Source organism: Sus scrofa, chromosome 1 (assembly GCF_000003025.6).
Source record: "Sus scrofa isolate TJ Tabasco breed Duroc chromosome 1, Sscrofa11.1, whole genome shotgun sequence".
NCBI lineage: Eukaryota > Metazoa > Chordata > Mammalia > Artiodactyla > Suidae > Sus > Sus scrofa.
In genome coordinates, this window is record NC_010443.5 from 158,188,243 (window position 1) to 158,207,734 (window position 19,492).

Here is a 19,492-nt window from a genome sequence, read left to right on the forward strand (position 1 = left end):
AAATCGTTGGCTTTATTTATCCATATTGTTTCAATTACAATTTAGGTTAAAACATACAAAATTGAATTTTTTGTAGATCAAAAACAGTCAAATCACAGCAGTTTTGTGTGATTCAGGTTAATACTTAGTAAGTGTTATGAGCTGCATTGTGTCCCCACCCCTCAAAAAATATATTGAAGTCCCATCCCAGGTGCCTGTGAACATGACCATAGAGTCTTTGCAGATTTAATCAAGTTAAGATATCAGGGTGGCCCTAATACAATATGAATGCCGTCCTTATAAGAACAGGGGAAAAGCACAAAGATAGACATGCGCAGAGGGAAGATGCTGTGAAGACACACAGGGAGAAGGCCATGGGACCACAGAGGCAGAGATTATAGGAGCCACGCTTCTATAAGCCAAGACACCAAGGATCTCTGACAACATCAGGAGCAAGAGAAAGGTCTGGAACATGCCCTCCCCGAGAGCTTGAAGAGAGAATGGCCCCCAACACCTCGAGATTCCAGACTTCTGGCCTCCTGAACTGTGAGACTTTTAAGCCACCCAATTTGTGGTACTTTGTTACTACAGCCCTAGGACACTGATAGAATAAGTAATGCCTTTGTCAGGCACCTAGAACATAGTAATATTTAATAAATAATAGCCCCCGTTGGAAGTTCCCATTGTGGCTCAGCAGTAACAAGCCCAGCTAGTATCCATGAGGATGCGGGTTCAATCCCTAGGCTCACTCAGTGGGTTAAGGATCTGATGTTGCAGTGAGCTATGGTGTAGATCATAGACACGGCTCACTCAGATTCTGTGTTGCTGTGGCTGTGGTGCAGGCCAGCAGCTGTAGCTCTGATTCGATCCATAGCCTGGGAACTTCCACATGACGCAGGTGTGGCCTTAAAAAGCAAACAAACAAACAAACAAACAAAACCTGTTACTATTTTTGTTGTTAGCATATTACCTAAACAAAGTATTAAAGATCCCCTGAGTACCCCCCTTCTCTGAATTTTCAATCTCTTTGGGCAGATAGGTAGAACATAAGCGGCATGCAGGGCTGCCCATGCCATGTGAGCAGCAGAACAAGGGACAAGGGAGGAAAGATAAGAGAGAGGGCGGCTTCTGCTAAAAATACGGAGCTGGTAAAGTGGAGCTAGCAGCAGTGGGCCTCTGGTCTTGTCTGAGAACTCCCATTCTGAGGCAGAGGTTCTCCAAGTGGTGTCAGTAGACCCCTGACAATCCCTAAGACCCTTTCTGTGGATCCGTGAGGTCAAAACTACTTTTTTTTTTTTGGCTTTTTAGGGCCATACGCTTGGCATTTAGAAGTTCCCAGGCTAGGGGTCAAATCGGAGCTACAGCTGCCGGCCTACACCACAGCCACAGCAACACCAGATCCAAGCCATGTCTGTGAACTACACCACAGCTCAAGGCAACACCGGATCCTTAACCCACTGAGTGAGGCCAGGGATCGAACCCCCATCCTCATGGATCCTAGTCGGGTTCGTTAACTGCTGAGCCATCAAGGGAACTCCACAAAACTATTTTCATAATACTACTTAGATAACATTTGCCTTTCACTCTTTTTTTTTTTTTTTTTTTTTTTTTTTTTTGTCTTTTCGCCTTTTCTAGGGCCGCTTCCCGCAGCATATGGAGGTTCCCAGGCTAGGGGTCCAATTGGAGCTATAGCCACTGGCCTACACCAGAGCCACAGCAACTCGGGATCCAAGCTGCGTCTGCAACCTACACCACAGCTCACGACAACGCCAGATCCTTAACCCACTGAGCAAGGCCGGGGACCGAACCTGCAACCTCATGGTTCCTAGTCGGATTCGTTAACCACTGCGCCAAGACGGGAACTCCTCATTTGCCTTTCACGCTTAGTCTCTGACAAATAGACCATGGAGTTTTCCAGAGGCTATATGACGTGTCTTCTATCAAACAAAATATTAGAGAGATTTGCAGAAATGAAAAACAATGTTCCTCCTCTACCTGCCTTATTTTACTTTAGAAAACAGTTGTCTTTCATAAAGATATGTTATCCGTGTCAATATGTAATGGTTACATTATTGCTATTTTTAATTAATTAGTAAATAAATATTTCAAAATTTTATCAGTTTTAATTTTTATTTGGTAAATACTGACAGATATAATGAACATTTTTAAAAAATGAAATAAAAGCTCTTTGGGATCCTCAGCAATTTTTAAGAGTGTAAAGGGAGAGGTGTGGCACAGTGGGTTAAGAATCCAATTGCAATGGCTCAGGTCCTGCAGGGGTGCGAGTTCAATCCCCAGCCTGGAGCACTGGGTTAAAGGATTTGGCATTGCCGCAAAGGCGGTGGAGGTTGCACCTGAGGCTCAGATTTAATTCCTGGTCTGTGAACTTCCATGTGCCACAGGTGCAGCCATAAAAAAAAAGAAAGAAAAAGAGAGAGTGTGTGTGTGTAAAGGGGTCTTAAGATTAAAAATTAGAGAAGCACTGTGCTAATGAAAGGTCTATCTATCTACCTAGTTCTAGTGCAGTAGTTACTGATGGATGAAGCCAGAAGGTACCTGATAAGTCCAGCAGTCAGGGCACGACCCTCTCTAGAAAAGCAGAGCTGAGCTACATGAACTCCTCAGGCTCTGGATGACCCCACAGTAGCATGTTTCTAAGGGGCATAGATGGAGATCACTACCCCTGTATGACTAGTATATATATCAAGGTTTGGAGCATCCCCCCTCAAGACCCTGAGCAGTCATGCACACAGACAGGAAGCTCAAACATGACATTGAAGGTCCTCACGTAGGACATGCTCCCTGGCATCAGACAAAGCATCACCACTCGAGAGGGCTTCCTTCATCCACGACCCAAGAATGCATTAGAGTCAAATGCATGAATAGGATCTCAGTCTTTCACCTTATAACGGAACAGAAATTCAGAAAGAAAAGATGGGAGAATAAGATCAAGGAATGGGCCCCTGGTCTTAGAGTTCTTCAGAATTCTCCCTTATGGGACATGTGGCTTGTGCATAGCATGGAATCAAAAAGATCATAATATATCTCAGAGTCTGTAAAAACACGTTCCTTAGCAAAAAAGCTCACTGGGCATCTCCAGTGACTGCTTCCTCCTTAGTTTTATGTCAAATTAGTACAGCTAAGGGAACTCATAGTCTCATTACAAACTGAGAATAAGGTAACCTGAAGTCAGGACAGGCATCCTTCATTTCTTTTATGGCCACTACCTTATTCTTTCTCTCTCTTCTGGGGAGGGCTCAGGGCCACAGGATGACAGTGTACTCCCAAGGGAAGCAGCGCAGCATGAGGTGAGCAGACAGATAGCTGAGAGACAGGAACAGATGCACATGGAGTGTTTTGACCTGTATGCTCATCACGGGGAAATTAAAAGAATCTTCTCCAAAGGTTTGGGGGATCCCAAACAGACTTTCAGGGCAAGTCTGGCTTTCTGCAGCAGCAAATTTGGCATTGATAATGCTGAGTTTCTCTATGACTTAAATTTAACATGAGCTATTTCTCCAGCAAATGGAAAACCCTAAATGATCTATTTTCTTCACTACATAAAGAAGCTTAAACCCAGGTCCCAATGAACTTTTCAAAGCTTCAACAACTCAAGGCCTAATCACACCAAAAATAATATGAAAGCACACCAACCGTGTTTTAACAAACATAAGCAGTTCTTCCCAGCATGTATTTCCAGCCACCCAAGGGGAAAAATTAGAATAATTTTCCATAATTTATAACAAACTTTAAAGTTTGACTTCTTTAGGGTGCAAGGCCTTGGAGTAACCTGCTGAGGGAGTTTGACAATAAACATTGAAAAGTGGATCCCAGAAGTGGACCAAAGGGTAAGGAAATGCCATCTTTTTCCCCTGAATGTTCATTTCTTTAACATTTTGAGATTCATTTCGTCTAACTGGCTCTATGTGAGTACAAAACAATGGTGGCTTTTGGTAGAACTAATTACACAATAGAATTAACACTGTGTTGCAATTCAAGGCTTAGCATCAGTCCCTGTTGGAGAATGTAAATCAAAGCATGCCTGACATCTGAGATGTCCATAGGGGCAAATGATCACCAATTAAGTAATCAATCAAATATTGCTTGGGAAATCTGATCAGTTGCTTGGTGATTAGTCCCAAGTGACCTAAAAACACAGTAATGCCGATCTGGTCTGAGGTAGTTCAATTTTGGCCACAGGCAATCGCCACCTCATGGTACTGCAACACAAGCATTTAAACAAATCTCAGCAACTTTAGCAATACACTCCCAAGAAAATAGGTCAGGTTCCTATGCAGATATTTTTGCATAAGCAAATACTACCAAAATTATGGGTATAGCAGTAGAGATTAGCAATTCCTATATAGTAAATTTATGTCTAATGATGTGTTCAGGGTGCTAAAATCACTGCAGATTTTTTTTCATTTGATAATCCTACTGTTACAGAGATAACTTCTTTCATTTTCATAAAAACCTTAATGATTAGAACAAGTAAAGAGAAATTTATTTACAGCTCCAATGTTCAAAACCCTACATCTTTCAGTCACTTATAATTTTAGAAGTCACTTTTATTTTAATCAAAGAAATGTGAGATGGAAGTTCAGGTAGTAATATAAAGGCAACAAACAACAAAAAGTTGTAAAAAATTTAATTGTAAAGTTGCTAGGTTGGTTCTTATTATTTGCAATATGTTCTAAAGTCATAAACCTTTAAAAGGAGGCAAGATCTTGAAATGGATCTGGTCTGGCCCTACCTCTTCATTTTACCTGAGGAAAGTGAGGCCAACAGAGATGAGGTGATTCTCCCTGGGCACCCACATGGAGAGTAAGAGTGGTTAAACCAGACCTGGCACTTACTTCTGTGTCCCAGCCTGGTGGTTCCCAACCACTCTTATCACCTTCCTTCTCTGTAATTGTGTCTTTGCTGGCATTTGTTCTCTCAGGAGTCTTTAGAGTTCTCAAAATTCTACACTTCCTGCATTGCCCCTCTAGAGATACTAAGATACTTTACATGTTGTCTTCTTTTTTTCTTATGTGTTTTCTTTTTTTTAATCAACTCACACCTTTTTTTCCCCTGGTTTTCCTACTTGAAGAAACAATTGTTCTCTTTCTACCATTTGTGTTGCAAACTATTAATATTATATGACTTTCATTTAACACATATTAACTGAGTACATAGTAATGGATAACAGGCAGTGAGCTAGACATTAGGAAATCAAAGGTGAACAGAGCATGGTTCCCAACTCCAAGGAGTGTTACCTAGTGGCAGGATATGTCTGCAGGTGTGATGGGTGTTTTGATGGGGGGGGCACAAGTTGTTATGCAGCCCTCAGGGGAGTCAGCACACTCAGAGTAGAAATCTCAGTGACATCTCCTCAGAGACAGTGACATCTGATAAGTCACACTAAGGATGAGTCCTAAAGAATAAGGAGGAGTTTTTCATGCAAAAATATGTCCTAGAGAGAACAAGATAGCAAGTAGTCCAGAAGGAATGGAGATGCCTGCCGTAGAGAGTGAGAAGGGGCCTGGAGCTCACTTCTCTGGACTGAGAGCTGCTCACTGGCCCTTGCTTCAAGATTTCTAAAGTTTTTAATGCCTCTAAGCCAATATTCCTCAAACTCTTCATCAGTAGATCATTTGGGTGAGATAAAGCCTCTTTGGTGGAGCTGGTTCTTAGGTAATCCCTTGAGAAAAGTTTGCCTCTTGTAACAACTGTAATGGAATGTCTAAAACCACTGTCTCTGCAGTTTGCTTTCTAACCTCAGAAGGAAAAATGTTGGAACCAAAGTAAGAAAATAGATCTTGCAATTTCTGCCGTATGAAAGAATATCTGAAGGATTAGCGAAATAATGAAATGAATAAATGTATATGAAAAGTGCCTTGTTAGCAGGAAAGGACAATGGAGCTCTTATTAATAGGTCAGCAGCTTAATTTCCAATGGGAAATTCTGAAATTTAATTAGGGAGCCTCTGCTCTGCTCAGATTTTCTGAGATATCATATCTACTCCCATCTATTTAGAAGCCTGATCTTGACCACTGAGCCATCCCACTGGTGCCTACCAGTAAACTAGAGTCAGACTTGCCACAACAGAATGATCAAGAGTGCTTAGACTTCATGCCCCCCCAAAGTTAACCCTCACCCCAAAGGGACTGAAGTGGCAGAATTCAGGATCTAGGAAGTAAATATATAAACCCCATGAGCTATATAGAGAACACTTTCTTCAGACAAATTTCCATCTCTCCAGCCATCCAGAGACATTAGCATGTGTTGATGGGGACTGAGGTTTGGACGCACCTAGTTCTATTCAAAATCTCTTCTGTGATGTAGGGGTGACAAAGCTGCTGAGAAAACCCATGGTGATCTGGAAAAGTCCAGGCACTGTGAGTTCGTTGTTCCCACTTCATCCTGTCCTATATAAGCCAGAGGACTTTGGACGCCCCTGCTCACCCACAAAATGGGGAGGCTAAGTTGAAGAATGTGTACATCCCCTTAGCTCTGCTAATCTGAGCCTAATCTGACTAGGCCTACAGAACAGGCCGGTTAAATTACTCTTTAGTGTGACATGCTTCAAGAAAGCCGTAAAAAGACTAGCATCTGTGAAGACGAGACTAGGAGCCAAACTATTTGAAAAGTCACACAGGAACACATCTCTGAAATCTTGTTTCAAGTATCCTGAAACTCCAGAAAGAGGGAGGGTGAATCCTTTCTGCCTGGAGGAATGAGATTGCACTGACTGGAGGCTTTTTTGTTTTTTTTTTTTTTTTTTTTTTTTTTTTTTTTTTTTTTTTTGCCGTTTCTTGGGCCGCTCTGGCGGCATATGGAGGTTCCCAGGCTAGGGGTCGAATTGGAGCTGTAGCCACCAGCCTACGCCAGAGCCACAGCAACGCGGGATCCGAGCCAAGTCTGCGACCTACACCACAGCTCACGGCAACGCCGGATCGTTAACCCACTGAGCAAGGGCAGGGACCGAACCCGCAACCTCATGGTTCCCACGACGGGAACTCCTGACTGGAGGCTTTAAAATGCCCACCCACCCTCCCCCCAAAAAAGGCAATTCCAAAGTCTGACTTTCACCCTCAGTGCCAACCAGGAAGGTGAGCCAGACACCCATGTGCAGCTAACTTTCTCCAGATTTGAGGCACCACACCCAGAACCTAGCACCACAAAACTCATTCTGAGCTCCAAGGTAGGACTGAACGTGTCCTCAGAAATATTTCCTCCTCCACGAATCCCATCCAGTTTGGGCGCCCCCAACACCAAAACTTCCTGGCCTGCCTGTTTTTACCTTGTATGGTTAAGCCATTTTGCTCCCTACATGGCCTGACTGGTTCCTAAAAGACTGGGTACTGGAAATGTTGTCCAGTAGGGAGCGGTAGCCGTACTGAAGCCAACAGCCTCGCCTTGAACATAGCCCTTACGTCGACCTTGTTCACCACCTCAAATCAGCTCCGAGAACTATTTGTTTTAAGACTTGCCCCAAAGAAGGAAATTACCAGCCTGCTACCTGCGCTTTGCTTACCTGAAGTTACAGCGATCCTGGGAAACGCACAGCCAGGGAAAAGGAAAGCCAGGTGCACAGAGACCTTGATGTGGAATCAATTCTGTGGGACAGAAGCCGGGGAGCTGGCTCCCCTGAATGCCAGACCTGGGCCACGCCCATGGTGACCACGCCCAAACTCCCCTCCCTCTATCCCTCCCATTTCTGCACTCTCTCCGCTCTTACTCATGCCTCTTGGCAGCTTCTCCAGGATTTAAAAAAAAAAAAAAAGATTCAGTCTGAAGTTGCTGTTGTCTGCACAGCTTCTAAAGGCCTCCAACATGCTCAGGCAGGACAGGGCTGTCGGTGGATCCTGCCTTGGGCTGAATATATACATGAGGGCAAACCAAATTCCACGTGGGACCTGAAGGTGAAATATTATATAAAATAGAAGGAATGGGCGGTGGTCACAATAATTCATGCTTCTCAAATACGGTGGTGGCACGGAAAGCATCCTCATCTCCATAGCTCATTCTGCAAAGAGGTCAGCAAATAGTAAATAGAAAGGTGATCACAAAAAAAGAGAATATATAAATGAAATACCTTCTAGTTGGCAAAGCACGCAGTACCAAATGGATGGGAGAAATTGTTGACCGGGTTCCCAATAAAATGTGGTCATTGGGATGACACAGCTTTTCTCTGAAATCTCTTTGTGGAGCCTGCTCTTTGCGTATTCCAAAGTTCTCCTCCCTTCCCTAAGCTCCTTCTTTTAGAGGGACCTACTTCCTACCACATCTGTTCTCAGAAAAGGACCTGAAACTGAGCTAACTACTTATCTTTCATGCTCATTTAATATTCCCTGTGGCTCATTTACCATGTTGTTTCATAATAATCTATTTTACTGTTTGATCTCCACTGTTTCACTATGAGAATCTTAAAGGACCAAGCCTCACTCATTTTGTAACGCCAACACTTGGTATGGTAATGATTGACAGAGTGCAGTCAAACAATGCTTGTGGACTAAATGAATGAGAGCCACTCATTTTGCTAAACTAAGAGTGACTAATAGCTTCCCTTCTCCCCATGCCCTGGGTATTTTATTTTGAACTGGGATCAAAGCCATAAGCTAAATGGATTGAACTCCAAAAGTAGAATTTCAGGCATCAGGGGAAAAGTGGACGCAAGAAGGTCAGAAGAGGGTGATGTTAGCAGGATACCTCTCAAAAATGACACTGTGCATCTATTGTGGGAAATGTGGGTTTAGGGGCCAAATCATAAGTTTGGAAACTGACTCGTCCACTCATTCATTACTTTAGAAATCCCAGGCAAAGCATTTTACCTCGCTGGCCTCAATTTCCTCATCAGTAAAATGAGACACATCTATACATGAAAAGACAATAGGTATAAAGTGTGTGGCACATAGCATGTGATTATTATTACCACTTTGCCTATTTCTCAGGCAGGCACAGACTGTGGGAATAATCATAATGGCCAAAAGGCTGGTGCAGGATACTCACATTTAATTCACTACAATCATATATTGAATACCTGCTGCATGCTTGCTATGGTGACCCAAAGATTTTAAGAGACTCAGAGATCCCATCCTGGTTCAGCGGTATTGAACACAATTAGTATCCATGAGGAGGTGGGTCCAATCCCTGGCCTCACTTCGTGGGTTAAGGATCGGCATTGCCATGAGCCGTGGTGTAGGTCACAGACAGGGCTCGGATCTGGCGTTGTTGTGGCTGTGGTGTAAGCCAGCAGCTGCAGCTCTGACTTGACTCCTAGACTGGGAACTTCCATATGCTAAAGGTACAGCCTTAAAAAGATTTAAAAAAAAAAAAAAAAAGAGATTTTAAGAGACTTGCACTTAAATCAGAAATCTTTGTCCAAAGACATCCTTTTGATGTCTGAATTCCTTCTACAACACTCCTGTTCAGGGCTTGTCTAACACGGGCAGAAACACTTCCAGAGACAGGAATTCAGCCATAACTAAGGAAGCCCAAACATAACTCTGACTCTTGGAAACAGATATTTCTTTAAAATATTTAGTAGGAAATGATATACCTGCCTGTAGGAGGAAGTATTTGTCCTATAATTCCAAAAATACTCTATATTTTTTTCCCTTTTATTTGCCACAAAAAAAAAACATGTTAATCTAGTTTGTATTTAAAAGTAGATTTGAGGGGGAAGGGAAGAAAGACAGCTTAAAAAATGATTTCTCCATTCATTCATTGTACAACTTTATCAAGCAATGATTTCCTCTAATGCAACAAGAGTAATCATCAGCTCAAATATTTAATAACCTAGGAGACTGTTTTGTTGGTGCTTTTTCTTACCTGTAGGTTGCAACACTGCAAATATTACAACTTGATTACTCAGCATTCTGGCTGGGGATGACTTGACACACCCAGCCACTCCCAGGAACAACTCAAAGGAGCTCTGTTACAACACGCTTAGGATCATTTCTCTCTCTCCTCTCTCTCTCTCTCTACTTTTCCAAGAGGATTCATTTCAGCCACAAATTCTTGAGCACTCTCCCCAAATACCCACAGATCATTAAGTGTTTTTTTCTCCTGCTGATAAGTGTGATTCCCACAGTACATGATAGCTCTCTCATACAACAGATGAAAAACCAGAACCTTACACGTTTCCAACAATGTGGAAGTTCCTGTCGCGACTCAGTGGCAAGGAACCTGACTAGTATCCATGAGGATGCGGGTTTTATCCCCGGCCTCCATCAGTGGGTTAAGGATCCGGCATTGCTGTGAGTTGTGGTATAGGTCAAAGACATGGCTAAGATCTGGTGGTGCTGTGGCTGGGTGTAGACCGGCAGCTGTAGCTCTGATTAGACCCCTAGCCTGGGAACTTCCACATGTCGTGGGTGCAGCCCTAAAAAAAAAAAAAAAAAAAAATTACGGACATCACACAGTAAGTATTCCCTCCTAGGCACTGAGGAAAATTATTGCCTTTTTACATGTGGAGAGATTAAGTCAAGAAAAATAAGTTTCTGACTGAGACAGAAAAAAAGTTTTTCCAAATACCAGATTTATAATTCTTAACCATAACTATGTCCATTTTGAGAATCCAACAGCTTTATAGGCTTTCATGTTTTTTGTCTTATCATCTTTAAGTGTTTGAGAAGTCTAGAATTCCATCTAGGAAAAATTTTAGATAACCTGTTTTGGAAAATACATGAATTTACATGAGATTCTACAGAAGTAAACTTGTGGGTGGAGGGAGGACTAAGACAGTGGGAAAAAAAAAAAGAACAGGACTCCAGAGATAAACCACAAACAACCTGATGGCCTAAGGGGCATAATTTGCCTTTAGAACTCTTAATACTGTGTCTAAAGCCATATCCAAGCAGAAAATTTAATATCACCATCACTTAGATTTGGTTGACAAATGTAGGAAAAAGAAACGTGACAATGTTGGAAAGAGAATCCACCTTGGAGTTGATTCTGAGCTACACTCCACTGATCATCGAGTATTAATCATCAGCAAAATATTAAACATCTCTAGACCTCAGAATCCTTCAAAGTAAAAGGAAGGGAGGTGTTGGACCTGTTGTTCTTATGTTCCTTTTGGATGTAAAAAGTCAAAGAGTTAAAGCCTGTCTTTACCCAACCAAAAAGAGTTCAATTACTTTTGAAAATGGATAGCATGGAATACATTTAGATGTGACATAAAAATGAAATAAAAAATAAACATATTAGTTTCTTAATGATTGGGTTTTAATTCAATAGGTAACAGAGCTAAGTGATCTGGTGACTTCACATTCAGTTGTTCAAATATTTGTATATATTAAAGATGTTATGAGTTCCCTGGTGGCTCAGAAGGTTGAGGGTCTGGCATCATCACTGCTGTGACTTGGGTTCCTGCTATGGGGCAGTTTTGATCCCCGACCTTGGAATGTCCATGTGCCTCAGGCATGGCCAAAAGTTTTCTTAAAAGATGTCATAATTTTCTTCTCATCTATAATTCTTTTTTTCTGTTTTTGTTTATTTTCCATATATAATTCTTATAGGACAAAAAGAATAAATATAAGAATCAAAATGGAAACTTTCCAAAATATCCAATAGAAATAATAATTTCAATACAACTGGTAGGAATGTAAATTGCTCAATTATTACTTCTGGGAAATAATTTAGCAATGTGTTACCTTTTTAATATTCATCTCTTTCAACCCAATAACACAGCTTTTAGAAATCTTTCTTAAAGAAATAATCACAGACAAGATCAGTGACTAATATACAGAAATGCCCATGATAGCATTATTTATTAAAAAAAAAACCCTAGAAAGTAGCTGAATGTCCATCAACAAAGAGATAACTAAATATTTTCTAAGAGTAAGATTAAGTTGCATAAAAGTAGGTTAAGAAATATATATGACATTTCTGTTTCATGCTTCAGAGCACTTAAAGTTGTGTGATTGGTATTAAGAAATTACATATGAGTGTGTTTGTACTAAGAAGACTTAAAGAGAATGCACAACATAATTTTAACAGTAGTTATTTCTGAAATTAAAGATGACTTTTATTTTCTTTCTGTTTTTTCCTATATCTTCCAAATTTCCCACAGTCATTGTATATCATTTCTTATGATTACAAATTTCTGTTTCATGACAGGTTATTTTCCACAAGCTGTCTGCCACAACTGGGTCTTAGCATAACAAACCTCCAGTCAGTTAGTTACTACTGTGTTTTATAACTGATACCTCCTATTTTTGTTGTTAATAAAGGGGTACACAAGTCAAAAGGGTGGGTGTTATGTTTCTTAAGAAGGAGAAATTTTAGAATTTTGCTTGATGAGATCTAGCCGCCCAGCAGAAGCTGGTGCTCACCCCTCCCCACAACCCCCACATGCCAGCAACAACCCGGACCCCTTTGAGATGAGCCAGGGTTGCCAAGGAGCTGGGGCCAAGGAGCTGGGGCCCAGCAGCACCTCGGGAAGGGTCCCAGCCCCAGGAGGGGAGCACAAGCGGGAGCAGGTCTTACCCTCTTTTTCCTCCTTCTTCCTCCTCCATAGCACGAGCCTACACCTGCATGCTGACTCATTGGCAGCCTCAGCACCTGGTGCTATAAAGCATTCGAGCAGAAGTGATGCTCAGCTGGAAAGGAAACCTGGCCGTGACCAACCTCAAATCCCTTGTCCCCCACATGGTGAAAACTAAGCCCAAGATGCTTTGGGTCCCCATTTCTTAAAGTGATGTAAGACTTTTTACCCTATGCCTTGTCATAACCATTTCACCTAAGTTCTACTTGTATTCCATTTTATAAATGAAAGGGAGCGGGGGCGGAGGGGGGGGGTACCACAGAGGCACAGGGCTGGTAACTTTCCCCAGGTCCCAAGGTTAGTAAATGATGGAAGCATATTTAAATCCAGGTGGTACTCTTCATATGTACATAATCCAGTTGTATTAAACACCAAAGTCTTGTGTTTAATATGAGATTAAATGCACCCACTTAATGTGAGATGTGGGCTATATTATGTGGAATAAGAGTACTCCTTCCTTTAATTAGCATTAGTTCTATGTGATTACAGGACCACTTAAGTGAGAGAAAGAATGTAGGAATTCACATGTCTTGGAAACATGAAGTCAACTAGCTCACGCAGAAAGGAAGGAAATTCTCAAGGAGGTTTCCAAGGAATTTAGGGGTAAAAGGAGCAATGCAGGACTCAACCTACACTGTGTGTGTAAAGCAGCATGCTGGGCCCTTCAGATGAGAACTGGAAGTCCTGGTCTCTACCTCCTAAGATGGGATTTAAAGGTGATTCCTTCCATCCAGTGTCCTCAGGTCCCCACATCTAGAGGACTTGAGATTTGCTTGTTGTAGCTCCAAATCCATTCAATGTAGAAACTTAAGACTAGACATTTCTTCACTCTGCCCTATTTTGTACTTTTGCCCCTTCACTCACATCCACTTATGATGTGCATGTGAACCTGGTCCCTCCCTAGACCCTAAGCCACATGGAAAGCAGGATCACATTGTATCTATACATCCCGACTCCCCCTCCTAGAACTCACGCAGTACTTTGCAAACTGAACATTAAATAAACATGTCTTACATTGGTGAAAGGACACAGGAGTGGATAGTGAGTAGTAGAAAGCGATAAATTATTTGTTGGAAGGGTGTGGTACAGACAATGATCATTATGAAAGGAAGTAATGTCCACTTCCAAGAAAGGGAGTAGATGGTTGAATATTCTGGAAGATAAAGAATTAAAAATTATAGTAGGTAACTCTAAGTTTTCTTTTTTATCCAGTTAGATCAAAATATTTATGCTAATAAATATTTAATACATTATTAATTATATAAATTAATTTATTGATTTTAATCAATAATTTATTGATTTTAATTAATAATTTATTTATTTACTAATAAATTAATGATTTGTTAATACCATTGTGCCTCAGAATCATGTGGAGGTGGGGAGTGGAGAATCGAGAGATGAGATACTATCAGATTTAAATCCAGTCCCAAATCCCCAGAGACTGTGATTCGATGGGTCTAGGCCCTGGAATCTGAAATCCTTCCAGTGGTTCTGAAATGGTTGTTAACAGACAACACTTTTAAAATCACAGGCTTCTGGCAGATCTCACACTAACACAGGCCATCCAGTAGTTAGCACTGATGCTGACATGAGACCAGCTGGTTCCCAGCTCTGCCGTTTACTGACTCCATGGCATTGAGCAAACTACTAAGTCTCATTTTGCCTCAGTCCTCTCATCTGTAAAATGGATGTGACATTAGCAACTCCTCATGAGGATTAAATGAGATAACACATGTGAAGTGCTTCGAATAGTGCCTGCCACCCATAAATGTCCAATGAATGTTAACTATCATGATTTTTACTCTCTAAAAATTGTAGTGAAGTCATAAACCTCAGAGAGATTATTTTTACCTGGACAGTAGATATAAAGAAACAAAAGTAGGTCTTTGTTTTGTTTTGTTTTGTGTCTTTTTAAGGCCGCACCTCCGGCATGTGGAAGTTCCCAGGTTAGGAGTTGAATTGGAGTTGTAGCCACTGGCGTTCACCATAGCCACAGCAACTCAAAATCTGAGCCAAGTCTGTGACCTACACTGCAGCTTATGGTAAAGCCCGATCCTTAACCCGCTAAGCAAGGCCAGGGATCAAACCTGCGTCCTCATAGATGCTAGTCAGATTCGTTTCTGCTGAGCCATGAGGGGAACTCCTTTTTTTTTTTTTTTGTCTTTTCTAGGGCTGCACTTGAGGCATATGGAGGTTCCCAGGCTAGGGGTCTACTCGGAGCTGTAGCCGCCAGCCTATGCCAGGGCCACAGCAACGCCAGATCTGAGCCATGTCTGCTACCTACACCACAGCTCATGGCAAGAATCCTTAACCTACTGAGCAAGGCCAGGGATTGATCCCACAACCTCATGGTTCCTAGTCAGATTCATTAACCACTGCGCCATGAGGGGAACTCCCAGATTTTTTTTAACTGGAGAAAAAATTGATAGTCTTTAAAGTTCAAAAGGAATTAAGAATCATTGTTTCACACACATGCAGGCACGCGCACACACACACACACACACACATATGCACACATACATACATACATACACAATTTATGTGAAATTTCCACTTTCTGTATTTATGACTGGATATCTTATAAACAGCAAAAGGCAACAGCTAAAGAATACATATGAAAAACAAAAATAAAAGTGAAATTTACTAGTAGTGAGAGAGAAGGATTAAGAATTTGAAGAGGGGAGCTCCTTGGTGGCTCAGTAGGTTAAGGACCCAGCATTGTTCCTGCTGTGGCTTGGGTCACTGCTGTGGTGTGGGTTTGATCCCTGGCCTGGGAATGTCCACATACTGTGGATGTGGGAGAAAAAAAAAAAAGATTTTGAAGAGGGGAGACTACATTTAATATTTCATACTAAATAATGGATATTTATCATTACTGTCTCTATGATAACAGATTATGATACTTTGCCATTTATAAGTTTTTATTGCATACTCAGCCTTTTCCCCATAGAAAATTTATGTACGTTATCTCTTTCAGAGTCAGTTATGTATTATGATTCCAATTTTATGAGTGAGGAAAAGTTTAAAATTTTAAATAATTGCTAGTAAGAGATGGAGTCCAGTTCACACCCAGATCTCAGACTCCAAACCCTGAGCCTGGGCAAATACCACACTATCCTCCACTGCTTTTTTTTTTTTTTTTTTTTTTGTCTTTTTGTCTTTTTGCCATTATTCGGGAATTTGATGAGCATACTAGTATCATCAAATAGGTTCCCAGGCTAGGGGTCCAATCGGAGCTGTAGCCACTGGCCTACACCAGAGCCACAGCAATGCAGGATCTGAGCCGCATCTGCGACCTACACCACAGATCATGGCAACACCGGATCCTTAACCCTCTGAGCAAGGCCACGGATCGAACCTGAAAACTCATGGTTCTCAGTCAGATTCGTTAACCACTGCGCCATGACGGGAACTCCCTATCCTCCACTGCTTAAAAAAAAAAAAGAAAAGAAAAAAGAATTCCCATCGTGGTGCAGTGGTTAACGAATCTGACTACGAACCATGAGGTTGCAGGTTCGATCCCTGGCCTTGCTCAGTGGGTTAACGATCCGGCGTTGTCGTGAGCTGTGGTGTAGGTTGCAGACGCAGCTCAGATCCCGTGTTGCTGTGGCTCTGGCGTAGGCAGGTGGCTACAGCTCCGATTAGACCCCTAGCCTAGGAACCTCCATATGCCGCAGGAGCGGCCCTAGAAAAGGCAAAAACAAACAAACAAACCAAAAAACCACAACTTAAAAATACAGATCTAAATATATCTCAAGAATGGAAGAAAATTAATGAAAATTAATGAAATGAAGACAATTCTGTATATGTTTATAAACAGTTTTCCTTTTTTTTTGCTTTTTTGTTTTTTCTTTTTCCTTTTTAGGGCCACACGTGTGGCATATGGAAATTCCCAGGCTACGGGTCCAATCTCCACAACCTACGCCAAAGCCACAGCAACACCAGATCTGTAACCACTGATCAAGGCCAGGGATCAAACCCGCATCCTCACAAAGACACTTGGGATTTTTATCTGCTGAGCCACAATGGGAACTCCTCAGGAGATTTTGAAGGAGAAGCCCAAAGACTCACCACAAGCTGAAACACCATCCTGACTCACTTGGTTAGAATCAAGCTCCATCCTGCCTGATGCTCAGTGCCCTTCCCTGGCAGGGAGTCAGACTGCCCTCTGCGAAGGTGACTCTCACATCGCCCTCTCTCAGGGAGCCAGGATTCTTGCACACCTCTAAACTGAGTTATATTGCCAGCCACACTACTTGTTAGTATTACAAAGATGCTGTATTCAAGCTCTTGTTATTCAGGATTTGATGAGCATACTAGTTTGACCCATTGTTACCAGTCATGACTTCATAGGAAGATACTGTCAGCCAGCGAAGGGGGAGCCTGAGGAAAGTGGAGTGAGTCTTTGAGTAGATTTTAAATAGAAGGAGGTGGTGTGAGAAGGGCAAAATCCTTCCTCTGTCCAAAAGATTGCCAGGATGCCTTTAACAGTTGAGCAGCCATAATGGCAAGGCTAGCTTTCAGTTAGGAAAAAGAAAAGCTAAAATGGAATGTAGTTCCTTAAAAAAAAAGATCAATAAATAGTTATTTGCACATGAGTTGAGAATTATATGGAAAAAAGAAAACTGAGATTTCTCACCCAATAAATCAAACATGTAGCATCTGATTCCTGAATTAAAAGTCTACAATAAAGAGAAAGTATTAGCAGTTCTTTTCAAGGAGGATATAAATTACCGAGTCATCATAAAGCTCACCAGATGGGTTTTAGGTTACGAGGTGTAGTCAGGGGACTAGTAAAACAAAGCTAATGTCAGAAAGAGGCTTCTGGGTTTCTTCCTTTCGAAAAGCACCTTCTGTTAACTAGCTTTTCGGCTCACTCTCACACCACTAACAGCAGCATTTGTGTTAATGAGGCGAGCTTACACAGGGTCTAAGCAATTATGTGCTGTTGGGGCAATTAATCTGGGTGGAGAACACAAATTGTGTCTGTACCAGCTCCAATGTGCTGATATTATTTTAATGTCAATATCTCTACCGTGAAAAATCTGAGTGCCAAGCCAGTGTTAAGAAGACTAATTCCCAAGAATTACATCATTTCTTATTTGATCCAATCCCACAATTACATGTGATCTGTCAACATGAACAGAGCATATTCAAAGTTTAGTACAAATACTATCTTTGCTTTATACAAGGAGTAGTCAGCATATACTAAATAGTTCTAACTTAGAGAAAAAAATGATGGTCATCTTGCAACTGCTGGTGCACAATCATTGAGGAGTCTGAATCTAATGGAAAGTTTTCTGTCCTTGTCATACTATAGGGATAACCATAGTGGCAAAGTGTGGCAAATTATTTGCTTTTAGTCATCTGACAAATATTTGCTCATCACCTACCATCTGTCAGAACTTACAATATCAAATGCTTCATTGATAATCCCCATGGCCCAGACTGTCCTCATATTTCTGCACACACACAACTTAGGGTGTCAGAATTGAATCAGTAGCCTCTAGCTCCCTTTTTCTCTGGCTCTCTCTTTATCTTTCTTCCTCAGCATGAATTTTTTTTTTTTTTAGGGCGGTACCCACAGCATGTGGAGGTTCCCAGGCTAGGGGTCTAATTGGAGCTACAGCTGCTGGCCTCCACCACAGCCACAGCAATGCCAGATCTGAGCCGCATCTGCGACCTACACCACAGCTCACAGCAATGCTGGATCCTTAACCCACTGATCGAGGCCAGGGATTGAACCCTCAAACTCATGATTTCTAGTCAGATTCGTTTCCGCTACACCACGATGGGAACTCTGTCAGCATGAAATTTTAAATTAAGCCATACACAAACTATATCCTCATTATTCATGGTGACACCCTCTTAGCTTGGGGGAAGCTGCTCTCATATCTTCAAGTCTTCATTATCTTATCTTTAAAATGAAGTTAATAACACCTTCTTCTTGGGGAGATGGGAGAAATAATTACCCCTGAAATGCTTTGAAGATGAAAAGTACCACATTATTCTTTGTGCTCATTGTCTGGCAGAAGATGCTGAAATTTCCATTTGCATCAGTATGTTCATCAGAAAAACCAAAGATGAGACTCTATGAAGAGTTGTATGGTTGATTCTTAGCAAATGAGCAAAATGGTTTAGAGTTGCATTCTTCTGCTGTCTTAAAGAATACACTCTCCTAACCAACTCACTGTTTTGAAAACAGACACAAAAGAGAAAGAAGTCAACATTTATTTTGTCTTTCCTAAGCAAACTGCAAATCAATAATTGGTAAAAAATGTTTCTCTTTATAGATGTATTCCAGCTAATGAAAAAAGAACAAATGATAAGATTGGAACACCATGTTTGTTTGTTTTTTTAAATGGCCACATCTGCAGCATATGGAAGTTCCCAGGCCAGGAACTGATTCTGAGCCATAGCTGTAACCAGAGGAGCCACAGCTGCAGCTATGCCAGATCCTTTAACCCCCTGCCCATGGCAGGAACTTCTAGAACACTGTTTTATAATCCCTAACGAGTTATAACATATCTAGGCTATGATCATCAATGGCTGATACCATCACAAAAAGAGACTTAATCGGACACTGTATATTTCTGAATGGAAGCTCATGGCATCACCTTTGAAGTAGTCTAACCCAAACAAGTCAAACTTGAATATGATCAAGTGCCTAGATTTAACTACAGATTTCAAGAAACATAAGAAATAAGGGAGAACCCTCCTGCACTGTTGGTGGGAATGTAAACTGGTACAGCCACTATGGAGAACAGTTTGGAGATACCTTAGAAATCTATACATAGAACTTCCATATGACTCCACAATCCCACTCTTGGGCATATATCCAGACAAAACTCTACTTAAAAGAGACACATGCACCCGCATGTTCATTGCAGCACTATTCACAATAGCCAGGACATGGAAACAACCCAAATGTCTATCAACAGATGATTGGATTCGGAAGAGGTGGTATATATACACAAT

The 19,492-nt window shown here is 41.5% G+C and overlaps 1 protein-coding gene across 1 annotated transcript in view; it reads right to left on the reverse strand.

Annotated features, from left to right (window-relative positions):
* Window positions 1-7,654, reverse strand: part of SERPINB5 (serpin family B member 5) — a 28,141-nt gene extending 20,487 nt beyond the window's left edge. Inside the window, exon 1 of the mRNA XM_021099575.1 lies at window positions 7,499-7,654. The gene's annotated coding sequence lies outside the window, so the exon portion shown is untranslated. The remainder of the gene's footprint in view (window positions 1-7,498) is intronic.